The 17,984-nt window shown below is 45.0% G+C and overlaps 8 non-coding genes and 1 pseudogene across 8 annotated transcripts; all 9 read right to left on the bottom strand.

Moving 5' to 3' along the window:
* Positions 1-246: 246 nt before the first annotated feature.
* LOC123419222 lies at positions 247-365 on the bottom strand. Its single transcript, XR_006618269.1, has one exon. It is a non-coding gene; the product is annotated as a 5S ribosomal RNA (ribosomal RNA).
* A 366-nt stretch (positions 366-731) lies between these two features.
* On the bottom strand, positions 732-823 carry LOC123419253 (annotated as a pseudogene).
* Positions 824-1,217: 394 nt separating this feature from the next.
* Positions 1,218-1,335, bottom strand: LOC123419241. Its single transcript, XR_006618287.1, has one exon. It is a non-coding gene; the product is annotated as a 5S ribosomal RNA (ribosomal RNA).
* A 441-nt stretch (positions 1,336-1,776) lies between these two features.
* LOC123419263 lies at positions 1,777-1,895 on the bottom strand. Its single transcript, XR_006618303.1, has one exon. It is a non-coding gene; the product is annotated as a 5S ribosomal RNA (ribosomal RNA).
* A 357-nt stretch (positions 1,896-2,252) lies between these two features.
* Positions 2,253-2,371, bottom strand: LOC123419219. Its single transcript, XR_006618266.1, has one exon. It is a non-coding gene; the product is annotated as a 5S ribosomal RNA (ribosomal RNA).
* An 834-nt stretch (positions 2,372-3,205) lies between these two features.
* Positions 3,206-3,324, bottom strand: LOC123419196. Its single transcript, XR_006618245.1, has one exon. It is a non-coding gene; the product is annotated as a 5S ribosomal RNA (ribosomal RNA).
* Positions 3,325-3,795: 471 nt separating this feature from the next.
* Positions 3,796-3,914, bottom strand: LOC123419179. The gene has a single exon (XR_006618229.1). It is a non-coding gene; the product is annotated as a 5S ribosomal RNA (ribosomal RNA).
* Positions 3,915-4,801: 887 nt separating this feature from the next.
* On the bottom strand, positions 4,802-4,920 carry LOC123419234. The gene has a single exon (XR_006618280.1). It is a non-coding gene; the product is annotated as a 5S ribosomal RNA (ribosomal RNA).
* A 441-nt stretch (positions 4,921-5,361) lies between these two features.
* LOC123419205 lies at positions 5,362-5,480 on the bottom strand. The gene has a single exon (XR_006618253.1). It is a non-coding gene; the product is annotated as a 5S ribosomal RNA (ribosomal RNA).
* Between the last annotated feature and the right edge of the window lie 12,504 nt (positions 5,481-17,984).

The raw sequence follows: 17,984 nt of genomic DNA, 5'->3' as shown, positions 1-17,984 counted from the left end.
GAAAAGTCACAGAGGTCGTGGTGGTGCTCGTGTTGTCGGGGTAGAGAGGGAGCGGTGAAATTATTGTGTTAAACTCGTCTCCGTTGTCGAGGCAAATCTGGCAATGGACACGGGAGGGGCAAGATAAAACATATCACAAACGTCAAAAATAAGAAAACTAGTAAACGTCAAAAATATGAAAACGAGGTCATATAGATCACGCTCCCGCATCATCCTTGTCACGTGGCGCAAAAATATTTAAAAAGGGGAATGCAACACGAGGACTAACCACGAGGTCACCCATCCTAGTACTACTCTCGCCAAAGCACGCTTAACTTCGGAGTTCTGATGGGATCCGGTGCTTTAGTGCTGGTATGATCGCATCCGACATGCAACTATCTATTTGTTCCTTATGCTTGCCTCTCCTCGTCCTCCTCCTCCTCGTCCTCGTCCTCCTCCTCCTCCTCCTACTACTACTACTAGTCGTTGGGTGTCAAGCTCGGTGGGAAAAGTCACAGAGGTCGTGGCGGTGCTCGTGTTGTCGGGGTAGAGAGGGAGCGGTGAAATTCTTGTGTTAAACTCGTCTCCGTTGTCGAGGCAAATGTGGCAATGGACACGGGAGAGGCAAGCTAAAACATATCACAAACGTCAAAAATAAGAAAACTAGTAAACGTCAAAAATAAGAAAACGAGGTCATATAGATCACGCTCCCGCATCATCCTTGTGACGTGGCGCAAAAATATTTAAAAAGGGGAATGCAACACGAGGACTTCCCAGGGCCAAGCACGCTTAACTTCGGAGTTCTGATGGGATCCGGTGCTTTAGTGCTGGTATGATCGCATCCGACATGCAACTATCTATTTGTTCCTTATGCTTGCCCCTGCTCCTCCTCCTCCTCCTCCTCCTCCTCCTACTACTACTACTACTACTACTACTACTACTACTACTACTACTACTAGTATTAGTTGGGTGTCAAGCACGGTGGGAAAAGTCACAGAGGTCATGGTGGTGCTTGTGTTGTCGGGGTAGAGAGGGAGCGGTGAAATTCTTGTGTTAAACTCGTCTCCGTTGTCGAGGCAAATGTGGCAATGGACACGGGGGGGGGGGGGGCAAGCTAAAACATATCAGAAACGTCAAAAATAAGAAAAACTAGTAAACGTCAAAAATAAGAAAACGAGGTCATATAGATCACACTCCCGCGTCATCCTTGTCATGTTGCACAAAAATATTTAAAAAGGGGAATGCAACACGAGGACTTCCCACGAGGTCAACCATCCTAGTACTACTCTCGCGCAAGCACGCTTAACTTTGGAGTTCTGATGGGATCCGTGCTTTAGTGCTGGTATGATCACATCCGACATGTAACTATCTATTTGTTCCTTATGCTTGCCCCTCCTCGTCCTCCTCCTCCTCCTCCTCTTCGTCGTCGTCGTCGTCCTCCTCCTCCTCCTACTAGTACTACTACTACTACTACTACTACTACGACTACTACTACTACTACTACTACTACTACTACTACTACTACTAGTCGTTGGGTGTCAAGCGCGGTGGGAAAAGTCACAGAGGTCGTGGTGTTGCTCGTGTTTTCGGGGTAGAGAGGGAGCGGTGAAATTCTTGTGTTAAACTCGCCTCCGTTGTCGAGGCAAATGTGGCAATGGACACGGGAGGGGCAAGCTAAAACATATCACAAACGTCAAAAATAAGAAAACTAGTAAATGTCAAAAATAAGAAAATGAGGTCATATAGATCACGCTCCCGCGTCATCCTTGTCACGTAGCGCAAAAATATTTCAAAAGGGGAATGCAACACGAGGACTTCCAAGGAGGTCACCCATCCTAGTACTACTCTCGCCCAAGCACCCTTAACTTCGGAGTTCTGATGGGATCCGGTGCTTTAGTGCTGGTATGATCGCATCCGACATGCAACTATCTATTTGTTCCTTATGCTTGCCCCTCCTCGTCCTCCTCCTCCTCCTCCTCCTCCTCCTACTACTACTACTACTAGTCGTTGGGTGTCAAGCTCGGTGGGAAAAGTCACAGAGGTCGTGGCGTTGCTCGTGTTTTCGGGGTAGAGAGGGAGCGGTGAAATTCTTGTGTTAAACTCGTCTCCGTTGTCGAGGCAAATGTGGCAATGGACACGGGAGGGGCAAGATAATACATATCACAAACGTCAAAAATAAGAAAACTAGTAAAAGTCAAAAATAAGAAAACGAGGTCATATAGATCACGCTCCCGCATCATCCTTGTCACGTGGCGCAAAAATATTTAAAAAGGGGAATGCAACACGAGGACTTCCCACGAGGTCACCCATCATAGTACTACTCTCGCCAAAGCACGCTTAACTTCAAAGTTCTGATGGGATCCGGTGCTTTAGTGCTGGTATCATTGCATCCGACATGCAACTATCTATTTGTCCCTTATGCTTGCCCCTCCTCGTCCTCCTCGTCCTCCTCCTGCTCCTACTACTACTACTACTACTACTACTACTACTAGTCGTTGGGTGTCAAGCGCGGTGGGAAAAGTCACAGAGGTCGTGGCGGTGCTCGTGTTGTCGGGGTAGAGAGGGAGCGGTGAAATTCTTGTGTTAAACTCGTCTCCGTTGTCGAGGCAAATGTGGCAATGGACAGGGGAGAGGCAAGCTAAAACATATCACAAACGTCAAAAATAAGAAAACTAGTAAACGTCAAAAATAAGAAAACGAGGTCATATAGATCACGCTCCCGCATCATCCTTGTCACGTGGCGCAAAAATATTTAAAAAGGGGAACGCAACACGAGGACTTCCCAGGCCCAAGCACGCTTAACTTCGTGGTTCTGATGGGATCCGGTGCTTTAGTGCTGGTATGATCGCATCCGACATGCAAATATCTATTTGTTCCTTATGCTTGCCCCTCCTCCTCCTCCTCCTCCTCCTCCTCCTACTACTACTACTACTACTACTACTACTACTACTACTAGTCGTTGGGTGTCAAGCACGGTGGGAAAAGTCACAGAGGTCGTGGTGGTGCTTGTGTTGTCGGGGTAGAGAGGGAGCGGTTAAATTCTTGTGTTAAACTCGTCTCCGTTGTCGAGGCAAATGTGGCAATGGACACAGGAGGGGCAAGCTAAAACATATCACAAACGTCAGAAATAAGAAAAACTAGTAAACGACAAAAATGAGAAAACGAGGTCATATAGATCACACTCCCGTGTCATCCTTGTCATATGGCGCAAAAATATTTAAAAAGGGGAATGCAACACGAGGACTTACCAGGAGGTCACCCATCCTAGTACTACTCTCGCCCAAGCACACTTAGCTTTGGAGTTCTGATGGGATCCGGTGCTTTAGTGCTGGTATGATCACATCCGACATGTAACTAACTATTTTTTCCTTATGCTTGCCCCTCCTCGTCCTCCTCCTCCTCGTCGTCCTCGTCGTCGTCGTCGTCCTCCTCCTCCTCCTCCTCCTCCTCCTCCTCCTCCTCCTACTACTACTACTACTACTACTACTACTACGACTACTACTACTACTACTACTACTACTACTACTACTACTACTACTACTACTACTCGTTGGGTGTCAAGCGCGGTGGGAAAAGTCACAGAGGTCGTGGCGGTGCTCGTGTTGTCGGGGTAGACAGGGAGCGGTGAAATTCTTGTGTTAAACTCGTCTCCGTTGTCGAGGCAAATGTGTCAATTGACACGGGAGCGGCAAGCTAAATCATATCACAAACGTCAAAAATAAGAAAACTAGTAAAAGTCAAAAATAAGAAAACGAGGTCATATAGATCACGCTCCCGCGTCATCCTTGTCACGTGGCGCAAAAATATTTAAAAAGGGGAATGCAACACGAGGACTTCCCAGGAGGTCACTCATCCTAGTACTACTCTCGCCCAAGCACGCTTAACTTCGGAGTTCTGATGGGATCCGGTGCTTTAGTGCTGGTATGATCGGATCCGACATGCAACTATCTATTTGTTCCTTATGCTTGACCCTCCTCCTCCTCCTCCTCCTCCTCCTCCTCCTACTACTACTACTACTACTACTACTACTACTACTACTACTACTACTACTACTACTACTACTACTACTACTACTAGTCGTTGGGTGTCAAGCGCGGTGGGAAAAGTCACAGAGGTCATGGCGGTGCTCGTGTTGTCGGGGTAGAGAGGGAGCGGTGAAATTCTTGTGTTAAACTCGTCTCCGTTGTCGAGGCAAATGTGGCAATGGACACGGGAGAGGCAAGCTAAATCATATCACAAACGTCAAAAATAAGAAAACTAGTAAACGTCAAAAATAAGAAAACGACGTCATATAGATCACGCTCCCGCGTCATCCTTGTCACGTGGCGCAAAAATATTTAAAAAGGGGAATGCAACACGAGGACTTCTTAACTTCGGAGTTCTGATGGGATCCTGTGCTTTCGTGCTGGTATGATCGCATCCGACATGCAACTATCTATTTGTTCCTTATGCTTGCCCCTCCTCCTCCTCCTCCTCCTCCTCCTACTACTACTACTACTACTACTACTACTACTACTACTACTACTACTACTACTACTACTACTACTACTAGTCGTTGGGTGTCAAGCACGGTGGGAAAAGTCACAGAGGTCGTGGTGGTGCTTGTGTTGTCGGTGTAGAGAGGGAGCGGTGAAATTATTGTGTTAAACTCGTCTCCGTTGTCGAGGCAAATGTGGCAATGGAGACGGGAGGGGCAAGCTAAAACATATCACAAACGTCAAAAATAAGAAAAACTAGTAAACGTCAAAAATGAGAAAACGAGGTCATATAGATCACACTCCCGCGTCATCCTTGTCATGTGGCGCAAAAATATTTAAAAAGGGGAATGCAACACGAGAACTTCCCAGGAGGTCACCCATCCTAGTACTACTGTCGCCCAAGCACACTTAAATTTGGAGTTCTGATGGGATCCGGTGCTTTAGTGCTGGTATGATCACATCCGACATGTAACTATCTATTTTTTCCTTATGCTTGCCCCTCCTCGTCCTCCTCCTCCTCCTCGTCCTCCTCGTCGTCGTCGTCCTCCTCCTCCTCCTCCTCCTCCTCCTCCTCCTCCTCCTACTACTACTACTACTACTACTACTACGACTACTACTACTACTACTACTACTACTCGTTGGGTGTCAAGCGCGGTGGAAAAAGTCACAGAGGTCGTGGCGGTGCTCGTGTTGTCGGGGTAGAGAGGGAGCGGTGAAATTCTTGTGTTAAACTTGTCTCCGTTGTCGAGGCAAATGTGGCAATGGACACGGGAGCGGCAAGCTAAATCATATCACAAACGTTAAAAATAAGAAAACTAGTAAACGTCAAAAATAAGAAAACGAGGTCATATAGATCACGCTCCCGCGTCATCCTTGTCACATGGCGCAAAAATATTTAAAAAGGGGAATGCAACACGAGGACTTCCCAGGAAGTCACTCATCCTAGTACTACTCTCGCCCAAGCACGCTTAACTTCGGAGTTCTGATGGGATCCGGTGCTTTAGTGCTGGTATGATCGGATCCGACATGCAACTATCTATTTGTTACTTATGCTTGCCCCTCCTCCTCCTCCTCCTCCTCCTCCTCCTCCTCCTACTACTACTAGTACTACTACTACTACTACTACTACTAGTCCTACTACTACTACTACTACTACTACTACTACTACTACTAGTCGTTGGGTGTCAAGCGCGGTGGGAAAAGTCACAGAGGTCGTGGCGGTGCTCGTGTTGTCGGGGTAGAGAGGGAGTGGTGAAATTCTTGTGTTAAACTCGTCTCCGTTGTCGAGGCAAATGTGGCAATGGACACGGGAGGGGCAAGCTAAATCATATCACAAACGTCAAAAATAAGAAAACTAGTAAACGTCAAAAATAAGAAAACGAGGTCATATAGATCACGCTCCCGCGTCATCCTTGTCACGTGGCGCAAAAATATTTAAAAAGGGGAATGCAACACGAGGACTTCTTAACTTCGGAGTTCTGATGGGATCCGGTGCTTTAGTCTTGGTATGATCGCATCCGACATGCAACTATCTATTTGTTCCTTATGCTTGCCCCTCCTCCTCCTCCTCCTTCTCCTCCTCCTCCTACTACTACTACTACTACTACTACTACTAGTCGTTGGGTGTCAAGCGCGGTGGGAAAAGTCACAGAGGTCGTGGTGGTGCTCGTGTTGTCGGGGTAGAGAGGGAGCGGTGAAATTCTTGTGTTAAACTCGTCTCCGTTGTCGAGGCAAATGTGGCAATGGACACGGGAGGTGCAAGCTAAAACATATCACAAACGTCAAAAATAAGAAAACTAGTAAACGTCAAAAATAAGAAAACGAGGTCATATAGATCACGCTCCCGCGTCATCCTTGTCACGTGGCGCAAAAATATTTAAAAAGGGGAATGCAACAAGAGGACTTCCAATCAAAAGATAGATCGTCTCCCTCTCCTCCTCTCAACCCAAGCTATTTGAGCAAGTTTTGAGCATTCCCCGTGATCTTGTTACTCTTGGAGGTTGGAGACTCCTAGGCGGTAGGAGTTCTTCGGAGAGGAATCAATCCGTGTGATTTCCCCCCGGAAAAGTTTGTGAGGGTTTGGAAGCCACCTCAAAGGCTTACCACTAGTGGTTGAGAAACACTTTCGTGGTGTTATCTCAAAGAGAGAATAGGGTGAGAATTCGTGGCATTGGTGTGCCTTCATGGTAACATCCACCTCTCTAACGGTGACTAGCTTCCCTCCAAGGAAGTGCACATCGGGATACATCTTCGTCTTAGTGACCTTGGTTATCCTTAACCCTAACTCCTTACTTGTGGTTTATTTGTGTTACTTGAGCATACATACATTTCATATTGGTTGTGCTCATTATATTGTGTTGTCCATTTCTTGTACAAGATTAATCATTCAAGCATACCCTCTATATCCACACGTTCACACTTGCAGCTTTTGATATATCGTGTGATATAGTGTGATCTAGTATCTTGTGTCGTTCACCTACTTGTCGTGTGATATAGCTCAAGTAAGTTTGTGTAACTTACTTGTGCTTGATTAGTAACTGTATTGTGTCCATCTTGGTAGATTGCGTTGTTGATACACGTTGCAGTGCCTAGTGCATTTAGGATTTGTGCTTGACAAGTACCCTCTTAGTTTATTTCCACATTAGGTTCAAGCCAAATCCGAAGAAGTTTTTAAATAGCCTATTCACCCCCCCTCTAGGCGTCATCGAAGTCTTTTCAATTGGTATCAGAGCTAGGTCTCTCTTTAAGTAGGTTTCATGACCTAGAGAGTATCGATGTCGACTATTGGATTAGTGCACAATGGCACCTTTGACTTTGATGGCACAAATTATACCCTATGGAGAATCCGTATGCTTCATCACTTTCGGGCCATGGGCCCAAATACTTTACGAATTGTTCTTGTAGGGATTGTCGACAAAAAGGATGATGCATCTTCATCTACTAATGAAATGTATCTTGATTGTGAGGCTTTTCTTGCCATTCATCGAATCATAAATCCTGAAGTGTTTAAGTCTATATCGACTTGCAAGTCAGCTCATGAAGTTTGGACTAAACTTGAAGATATATATGGTGGCTCCAATCTTGATGAAGACAGTATTATGATGAAGGAGTTGGTGCATGAGCTCTTCACTCTTTTCGATCTTAAAGAGTTCACCACTACTTCCATATCCGATTGCTTGCACACCTCAGCATCTTCAATCTCACAAGGTAATGACATGGTGAGTGAAGAAATACATGTTAATGAAAATGTCATAGCCTCTATGGACACGAGCGTATCCAGCCCCACACATAGTGTAAATTATTGGGCTGATAGGTCATGCATTTCACCTAAAGATCCCTCGACAAATGTCTGTGGTGATATGCCTGCTTCCTCGTGTCCTCTTGATCAAAATATCTTGTTTCTCCCTAGTTGCTCTATGACTAATCATTTAGGGGAAATCAAGAAATATGAAGTACTTTTGACTAATGAAGAATCTGATTCACCAAAAGAATCATCATCAACTCCTCCAGTTCACATGTGTCTCATGGCAAGAGGTAATAATGAGGTATCATCTTCCCCGTGCAATAACGATGATATTTGCGATGAGGATGATGATGATGACTTGACTGAAAATATCTATGTGATCAGTAAAATTCTTCATAAAGCTAAAAATAACGCTCTTCAAAGATTCCAAGATGTTCTTGCTTACTTTGAAAATTGTAATGATTCACTTAATCATGAACAAGCTAAAAGTGAACAACTTGAACATGAACTTGAGAAGAGTCATCAAGCATGTAGAGACTTAAGATCTTCAAAAGGAGAGATTGAAGTTGCTCATGATAAACTTAAAAATGATTTTGAGGCCCTTCTCCTTGAATGCAATAATGTCAAGGGAGAGCTCATCAAAACCTCTAAGATCTATGAGGAGCTTCAATCTACTCATGAGAAGTCTCTATTTGCTACTTACTCCTCTCATATTGTTGATGATACTTGTACATCTAACTCTACCTCATTTGAAGTATCAACATTGAAGGAGAATATTGAGCTACGTGCTCAACTTGATTTACTAACTAGCAATTATGGGAAGTTGGAAGAAAACCATGTAATGCTCACAAGCTCTCATGTCGATCTTCTAACATCCTATAATATGCAAAAGTTAGCTCATGAGGCTACCATCACCAAGGTAACATCAAGTGAGCCCCATGTAGACAATGGCACTACTTCTGGTCAAAGTACTATATTTCCATGTGCTAGTCCTCGTAATTAGTCTACTCATAATGTTGCTACCTTGTGTGATGAATTACTTTCCTTGCCTTGTTGATCTAACATTGAAGCTTACACTTCCTCTAGTACTTGCATTGATACTAACCGTGCAGAGGAAATCGAAGAGCTCAAGGCCCAAGTCACTTCTTTGAAGAAAGACTTGGAACAGTGTCATGAAGGGATGTCCACACTCAACAACGTCCTATGTGAGCAAACATCTCCGAATGACAAAAATGATGTTGGAGTGAACTCAAACAAGAACAAGAGGGGCCTAGAACAAGTCAAGAATTCGGCCAAAATCATTTGCTTCAAGTGCAAAGTTAAAGGGCACCATGTTAGATCTTGCCCTCTGAAGACGAAGTCTCAAAGTCACAAGCAACAACGGAAGCGGCCACAAACTCAATCACATATTCAACTACAAGTTGAAGGAAGGCCTCTTCCCAATAAGACCCAAGCCAACACTCCCCGAGGTGAGAAATCAACTGGGAAGAAAGCAAATGGGAGATGTTGCTACTTATGTTGTGAGAAGGGTCACGTTGCTTCGTCTTGCACAAGAGGTAACTTATCCAACCCAATCACTATTGATGATATCTATTCCCTTGGGAAGGATAAGGTTGGCAATGTGTTTGCCAAGTTTGTTGGTACTCAAAATGGTGTCAAGAAAAGAACCATTTTGGTTGCCAAGCCTATTGTGATTAACCTCTTAGGACCCAACGTAGTTGGGGACCAACAAGTTCAAACTTGATCAATAGGTGACTATGGAGGACATTAGAGACTTGGATACATAATGAAGAATTAAGGGTATTCATCATTCATATTATCTCAAGCCAAGTCATTTGAATTATCGAGTTTCTGTCTTATATCCAATGTGCCTCCTTACGGTAACTTATACTTAAACTGTTTACATTGTTAGGTGCTTGCCCCTTTGCATGTTGTGGTTTTGTAGCTTGCATGTGTTTGTATATGTTGTGCTTCCAACTTGCTTCTCTTGAGTAATTGAGTTTGTGTATGTTGGTTTGCATATCATGTACATGTGAGTCTTGTATTGAGCCTTTTTGCGTCTTGTTTGTATTTTTGTTGGCTCTTGTGAGAGATTAATGGATTATCCCATTGTGAGGGAGTGATGTGCTTTGCACACCTCACAATCCTATAAATGTGTATACATGGGGAATACCACTTAGTTTTGATATTTCAAGATTATCTAGTTTCTATGTGGTATGTCTTACTCATGAGAAATTCAAATTCTATATGGTCCATTAAGTATCTCTTGTTGGTTTTAATTTGCCACTTGTTAATATTGATGGTTTATCACATTATGGGGGAGTAATATGCTATGTGCATATTACAAAACTAGAAAATGTGTACATTTGAGGTGTTGCCACTTAGTGTTGATATTGTAAATTATCTTGTTCCTAGGTGGCATGTTAGTTCTAGAAGTGTCATTTGCTTGCGTTTTATGGGTAAAGATGATCTTGGATATATTTGCGATTTACCAATGAGTATCACTTCCAAAATACTTCTTGTCCTTGACAATTGGTATTCCCATCATGTGATAGGAATTGCTAATCGTCTTTACATTGGATTTTGTGTTTCGTTTGTCTTCCTTGCCTCTTATGGATCTATTTTAACATGTCTAGTGTTTTTATAGATATAGAGAAAGTGATGATCCCATCGTGTGCATTTTGTATTTAAATGCAAATTCTATATAATGCACGTCCCTTGGGGGAGCTATCCTATTTTCTTTAGAACACTCTCTTTATTCACCCATCATAAAATCTTTTGATCCCCATCAAGTGTGTGTTGATGGGAGGCAAGTCTTGCTCTTTATGATGCTTTGTGCCATCATGAAAATTTGTCGAGGGCTTGGTTTGTTGGAACCTAGCTCTCTTTTGGAAATTAGATACCTCGTGTTTGTTTTCCTTCAATTGGTTTCTTGTTTCCTTTTATTTGGCATGTGTCAATGGATATCTAATTCCTTGAGGTATCTTTTAATTTATATCCTTCAAGTGATAGTTCCTTTTTTTAGGATCTTATTATCACTTTATACCTTGTCTTCTGGTGACTTATCAACTTTGTGTTGAGTTGATTCTTGAGAGTCTTGAGCATGCATATCTACTATATACAACTTCTTTTGCTTGCTTTCCTTCTTTGACCCAATATATAGGAGAAACTCCACCTTGTCATAAATTGGCTAAAGTGTGCATGAAATTCAAATTCATATCTATATGCAGATATGTATGTGGAGTTTGTCCTATGTATTGCTGGTTTTCTAACTCCTTGGTCCCAATGAGTTTGGGCACCATTTTGTTTGTTTTGCTGTTCCAGGAACAACGGGAGATGCATTGGATGCTCGGCTCACCTATAAGGAAGGTGTTGAGACCATGTGATTATTGGAGCCAAGTTAGGATGATCAAAGAACAACTATCTACTACATCAATCCAATGTTGTCTCGGTAACAAGTATCCACTTCATGCATTCTTTTCTTGCAAAGGCCCCAACATGTCTTTTCTTTTCCAGGTTGCATCATGGCATGAATCTCTTGATTCATTCTTGTAGTACTTGTTTGCTTTCTCAAAGCATCCGAACGATGATGTCTTACTACTAGTTGGGATGTCTTTGATGTTCGTATGTTGGAAGTTCATATTGTACAATAAGAAAATATTAGGCCATGTGCTATGCTTCCAAGCAAAATATCTCATTGATATATTTATGACTTCCTTTTGGATATCTAGTTTGTTCCGCCTTGTAACCATTTCGTGTGTACATCCTTCTTTGTGGATATATATCATCATGATTGTCTTCCACTTAGAATCTTTTACACATGAGAGAAGTTACATCTCTAATTGACATCCTCTTTTCTTTCACGTCCATCGTTGCATTTCCTTTTTCAGTTTTTGGTGGCTTCGTGAAAGGATTTGTTTTGAGTGCGTATCTTATTTTCCTACATACTGATGCACTCTTTGGCCGTGAAGATTATTTTTCCTCATGCTTGTCTTGATGAGGGTTTTGCCATTTCAATTAGTATCCCTCCTCTTGACAAGGTTCTTACTTCCTATCTTCACAATGGGTTGTCACAAGCGTTGGTTCTTATTTTGTTTATTAGTAAGCTTGTGAACCCATTTTCTAGTATGTGTGTGTGGGAATGATATGTCTTGCACTATGTATCTCATTTCATCAAGACTATGTTGATGAGTAATGCTCATCCTTATCTTAGTCTTCTCAAGTGCTTTGCCATGACTCACACACATTACTTTGGTTGAGCCTATTCTCAAGTTGCTTCTTTTACATGTTGCTCAACCATTTGTTTTGAGAAATTGATATGCTTATTGTCTCATCTATCTTCTTGCACTTGTTGTGTGTTTTTATAAATTCTGGGGGAGCAACGATCCTATTTTGTGCACCTGTATCAAATACAAAAATCTCATATTAGTGCACAAATCATGGGGAGCTTCTCTAGTTTTTGATAAAACACTCTGTTGCCTTTATCATAATATATTTTATTCATGTGGTTTGAAGGACCATACAATTGTTTGTTCCATCTGGAATCTCTTGATTGCTTGCCTCTATTTTTGTATGTCTTTGTGGCATACGATCCTTTTATTTGCAATCTTTCGGTCCTCAATATAGTTTGTTTTCCTCCAACTACTTATCATTGTATTTGTGTATTTCTCTGCACTCATGTGTTGAGAAGTACACACTATTTGGAGGACCACCTACTATATTGGCTTTCTAAACTTTTCATCCATTTTGGTAATCGATGCCAATGGGGGAGAAGTTTAGAGAGTTTACTTTGGATATGTTTAGAGGGTTTTGCTTTTATTGCGTAAGCATTTACATCTTGCATGCATGCATTATTACCTTGTATGTGTGCGCTTGGTTATGCTTATTTCCTTATATAAACTCTCTTGAAGTGGTTGTCTTCAATTACCAAAATGGGGGAGATTGTTAGAGCATATATCTCCATATGTGGTTTTGGTAATTGATGACAATTCCTATGGGCTAATGGTTGCTTTAAGTTATATTTATAGGATTTGTCCATAGGCACTTCTTGAAGTCCATCTGTTGGGTTCAAGGAGTTTATATGATGACCAAGATGGTATTCAAGGTATTATCCAAAGAATGGTCATAGAGACACTAGGTTGATCAAGATCTCAGACAAAGAGTAAATCAAGATGATCAACACACAAAGCGTATAAGATGTACCGAGAGGGATCAACTGACACCATGGTATGGTACGCATTGTCCATTACGTGTTTGTGTACTAACCCATGGTCTTTGTGAGAGTCCTATGTGGGGGTTAGGTGTGCTTCCATGGGCTTGCGTCAAAAGGAAGATCTCATACAACCCATGAAGGATGACTTCAAGTGGTGATCGTCATCAAGATTGTGGTGTGCAAGTTCAAGTGGATCAGCACGAATATATCATTGAAACTATTGTTAATGATCATGTGTTGATAAGAACAAGCTCATGTGCTAACAAGGACAAGATCAAGATAAGCATTCCTGAGCACTACATGCTTGATTCTTGTGGATGTTGACATGGTGGACAAATGAAGATGAATACATAAGCTAGGCTTTCCACATTGTGTATGGGAGAGCTGCTTGAAGACTTCATCATGTCTTGCTTTCAACTTGAGCCAAGAAGGAACAACAACATCAAGCTCAAGTGAAAGGGCTAACTCAAAGGTATCAGTTCCTTTGACGTTAGTGGTGCGGAGTGATGATCAGCGAATAAAACTATACACTCAAGTATGGATCATCGGTACCCTTTTTATGATTCTTGAGTCCTTAGGGATCCTCCACTATTAAGAGGGGATCACAGGTTTTGCGATGAACTTGCTCAAACTACATCTCCACTGTTCTGCTCAGACCACATCTCCACTGCTCTGCTGTTATCTGAAAATAGAACCAGTGCCTCGGACATCCGGCTTCCTCCGGAGGTCCGAGGGCCGGACGACCGACTGCTTTGGAAATCCGGAATCCTATACCAGAGAAATCAGAGCCATATAACTCGGACTTCCGGCTCCCTCCGGACGTCCGACAAGCTTCGGAAATCCAGAACTATGCACCACAGAAACTTGAGCCATATAACTCGGACTTCCGGCTCCCTCCAGACGTCCGAGGGCCGGACGTCCGGCCAGCTTCGGAAATCCGGAGCTTTGCACCAGAAGAACTTGAGCCATATAACTCGGACTTCCGGCTCCCTCCGGACGTCCGAGGGCCGGACGTCCGCCCCCTTTCGGAAATCCGGAATATTGCACCAGAGAAGTTTGAGTCGAATAACTCGGACTTCCGGCCTTCTCCGGACGTCCGGTCCCTGTTCATCTCCACAGTGGTTCCAAATATATTTACAGCCCTCGGACGTCCGACCCCTGTCGAACGTCCGACCCCTTGTGGACGCCCGGACATCCGTGAACTTCCGGATGTCCGGCCCTTGTGTAACTTAAAGTGTCCCCAACGGCTGTTTTTCTCTCCCCACTGTAAATACCCCCCTCCCACTTCGTGAGAGTGTGCCCCAACACAGCCTTATCGTCATAAGAACTCATTTCTACCTCACACACATTTGCTCACACCAAATCGTAGATCCCAAGAGCATTTGTGAGCCCCTATGAGAGTTGTTCCAATCAAAAGATAGATCGTCTCCCTCTCCTCCTCTCAACCCAAGCTATTTGAGATTTGAGCAAGCTTTGAGCATTCCCCGTGATCTTGTTACTCTTGGAGGTTGGAGACTCCTAGGCGGTAGGAGTTCTTTGGAGAGGAATAAATCCGTGTGATTTCCCCCCGGAAAAGTTTGTGAGGGTTTGGAAGCCACCTCAAAGGCTTACCACTAGTGGTTGAGAAACGCCTTCGTTGTGTTATCTCAAAGGGAGAATAGGGTGAGCCTTCGTGGCGTTGGTGTGCCTTCGTGGTAACATCCACCTCTCTAACGGTGACTAGCTTCCCTCCAAGGAAGTGAACATCGGGATACATCTTCGTCTTAGTGACCTTGGTTATCCTTAACCCTAACTCCTTACTTGTGGTTTATTTGTGTTACTTGAGCATACATACATTGCATATTGGTTGTGCTCATTATATTGTGTTGGCCATTTCTTATACAAGATTAATAATTCAAGCATACCCTCTATATCCACACGTTCACACTTGCAGCTTTTGATATATCGTGTGATATAGTGTGATCTAGTATCTTGTGTCGTTCACCTACTTGTCGTGTGATATAGCTCAAGTAAGTTTGTGTAACTTACTTGTGCTTGATTAGTAACTGTATTGTGTCCATCTTGGTAGATCGTGTTGTTGATACACGTTGCAGTGCCTAGTGCATTTAGGATTTGTGCTTGACAAGTACCCTCTTAGTTTATTTCCGCATTAGGTTCAAGCCAAATCCGAAGAAGTTTTTAAATAGCCTATTCACCCCCTCTAGGCGTCATCGAGGTCTTTTCTACTACTACTACTACTACTACTACTACTACTACTACTACTACTACTACTACTACTACTCCTACTACTACTCCTACTACTGCTACTACTGCTACTGCTACTGCTACTGCTACTGCTACTGCTATTGCTACTGCTACTGCTACTGCTCCTGCCACTGCTGCTGCTACTGCTGCTACTACTTGTTCTTCTTCTTCTTCTTCTTCTACTACTACTACTACTACTACTACTACTACTATTACTACTACTACTACTACTACTACTACTACTACTACTACTACTACATCCCCGCTGAGCGCGCGGCAACCGAAATTTGAAGATCCCAGAAAATCCGCCGCTGTCAGTTTGACCGGTCACATCGAAAGATTCTGCGGAAGCACTCGGTCCTTGACGGTTCGTTTCACTGGTATATTCACTCGGATCACTGGTCTAAAGGATAGGGTTATATTCACTCGGATCACTGGTCTAAGGATCACTGGTATACAATCCATTCGGGGACTAATGATGGGGTTATAGTCCCAGGGTAGGGTCATAGGCCTGCCCTATAGGTCCTACCCAAGGACTACCCTTCATAGAGGGCAAGGCACTTAGACAGTTCCGACTAAACTAAGGACCCCCCATCATCCAGTCGGTGACGAGCATTCGGAGCATATTTATCGTACCGACTGAATTCCACTCTGTACATCGTAACCTCCCAGGAGGGCAACGGTCATACGTTTTCATACACCATTATTATCATTTAAGGCATACATTACCTGTAACGTAGTCATTTATTCGCCACTACTCCAACCCTGTCCACCGGGCCGTTGTGAAGGGCAGCGCACTCTATATAAGCCGCCCTTCCCGGCTAGTGCAGGGGTTGGCATTTACTGTAATCCGATATTCCACTCGACACTAAGCTCCCAAGATCACTAAGACGTAGGGCTTTTACCTCCACCGCAGAGGGGCCTGAACTCATACAACCTCGCCGTAGCTAAGGCTCTGCCCATCCTTTCGTACCCTACACATCTACTGTCAGACTTATACCCACGACAGTTGGCGCCCACCTTGGGGCAGGCGTCTAAGCGACTTCCGGCGAGTTTGCAGCTTCATCTTTTCATCATGTCGTCCGGCGGAGATTTATGCATGGGTCGGGAGATCCTCTTCGGCGCACTCTCCTTCATCGTCGACGATTCGGCATGGCTTCGGGTTGCGTCTCTCGACGTCAAGGCGCTCCCCAGTCGCGGGGCTACGCACTTCCGTGCCGGTGCCCGCGGCGTCCTTCTTCTCCAGCAGTCGGCCCCGGTGTCGACTTTCGCCCCCGTCACGCGCCGCAACAAGCGGTCCCGCTGTCCACGGCTACAGCGTTGGGTGGGACACACCCAGGCATGCCAGAATGCGTCCTCTCAAGTGGCGGTCCTCGAGTCGGTTGTGGTCGTGCCGCCGTCCCAGTGCTTGGACTCAGTTCTGACTGAGTTACCTTCCGAGTACTTGGGTCGCGGGCCTGCAGCCGAAGTTCTCATGGCAAATTCCCATGAGAGTCCCCACCGGACTGGCCGGAACGAGCACGAGGTCGGCGAATCGTCCGGCGCTCGCCGTCAACACCACTGTTCTGCCAGTCGACGCACTCGTCAGAGCAACGTCGAGGTGTTCCGTACACCCGTCCTCAACCTGGCTGCCACTGCCAAGATAGCTGATTCCCTCCAACCGACTGATTCGGAGGTTGGTAGAGGGATCGAGCAGATCCGTGCCCTATTGCACACAGCGTAGCAGCAGATTTCGGCGGTCTCCCAGTCGCACAACAGGATCCACAATAGTTCTGTTCACGCGAACGCGCATCGGTCGGTTTACAGCCCCACTCTCATCAGCGACGGAGAGGGGGCAGCCGTTCCACGAATCCCGAAGATCGTCGCCGTTCACGCACCCCTCCGCGGGGTGGGCCTTACGGGCCCTGACATCATGATGATCGGCGTTCAGTCGGTGACATGTATGATCCAAGGCCCGATGCAAGAGGGTACATCGCCCAGAGGAAGGTCGACAGGAGTCGAGCCCACCGTGATGGTCACGATAGAGAACGTCCGAGTGGAAGCAGGACCATCGTCTCTGGCCCCGAGTGCTTCAGTCGGGCCATCCGTTCAGCTGACATCCCTCCAACTTCCGATTGGCGACGGGGATCAGCAAGTTCACAGGAGAATCCAAGCTAGAAATGTGGCTGGACGACTACCGAGTGGCGGTCCAGATCGGTGGCGGAGATGACCAGGTCGCCATGAAACATCTCCCCCTGATGCTCGATGGCTCGGCACGAGCGTGGCTGAATCAGTTGGCTCCATCAAGCATCTACAGCTGGGCAGATCTGTCCGGAGTGTTCATCAGGACCTTCGAGGGCACGTGCAAACACCCTGCTGGTCTCGTGGAGCTCCAGCACTGCGTCCAGAAGCAGAATGAGCCCCTGCGCGATTTCATCCAGCGATGGACGACCCTCTACCACACGGTGGAGAACGTCACAAAGCATCAAGCAGTCTGCGCATTCAAGGCAGGCGTGCGGTACAGAGATCGGTACCTGAAGTTCGGTCGGACAGGCGACATCTCCATGAGCAAGATGATGGAGATAGCCGCATGCTATGCAAATGGCGAAGAATAGGACCGCATACGTAGCGGCAAGCACAAGGCAGTCCCCGACGGAGATGGGAACAACAATCGGAAGCAAAAGCAGAAAGCTCCGTCCACTCCGCAGGCAGAGGCAGCTGCCGTTACAAATGCCAAGTTCAAGGGCAAGGGGAAAGCTCAGTACACCCCCAAGAAGAAGCAGCTCGGGAACTCCATCCTGGATCAGCCATGTCCAATCCACACGAAGATGGATGAAGAAGGCAACGC

Source organism: Hordeum vulgare, unplaced genomic scaffold (assembly GCF_904849725.1).
Source record: "Hordeum vulgare subsp. vulgare unplaced genomic scaffold, MorexV3_pseudomolecules_assembly, whole genome shotgun sequence".
Lineage (NCBI taxonomy): Eukaryota > Viridiplantae > Streptophyta > Magnoliopsida > Poales > Poaceae > Hordeum > Hordeum vulgare.
Note: the sequence above shows the minus strand (reverse complement) of the source record. Positions and strands in the feature narration are given on the sequence as shown.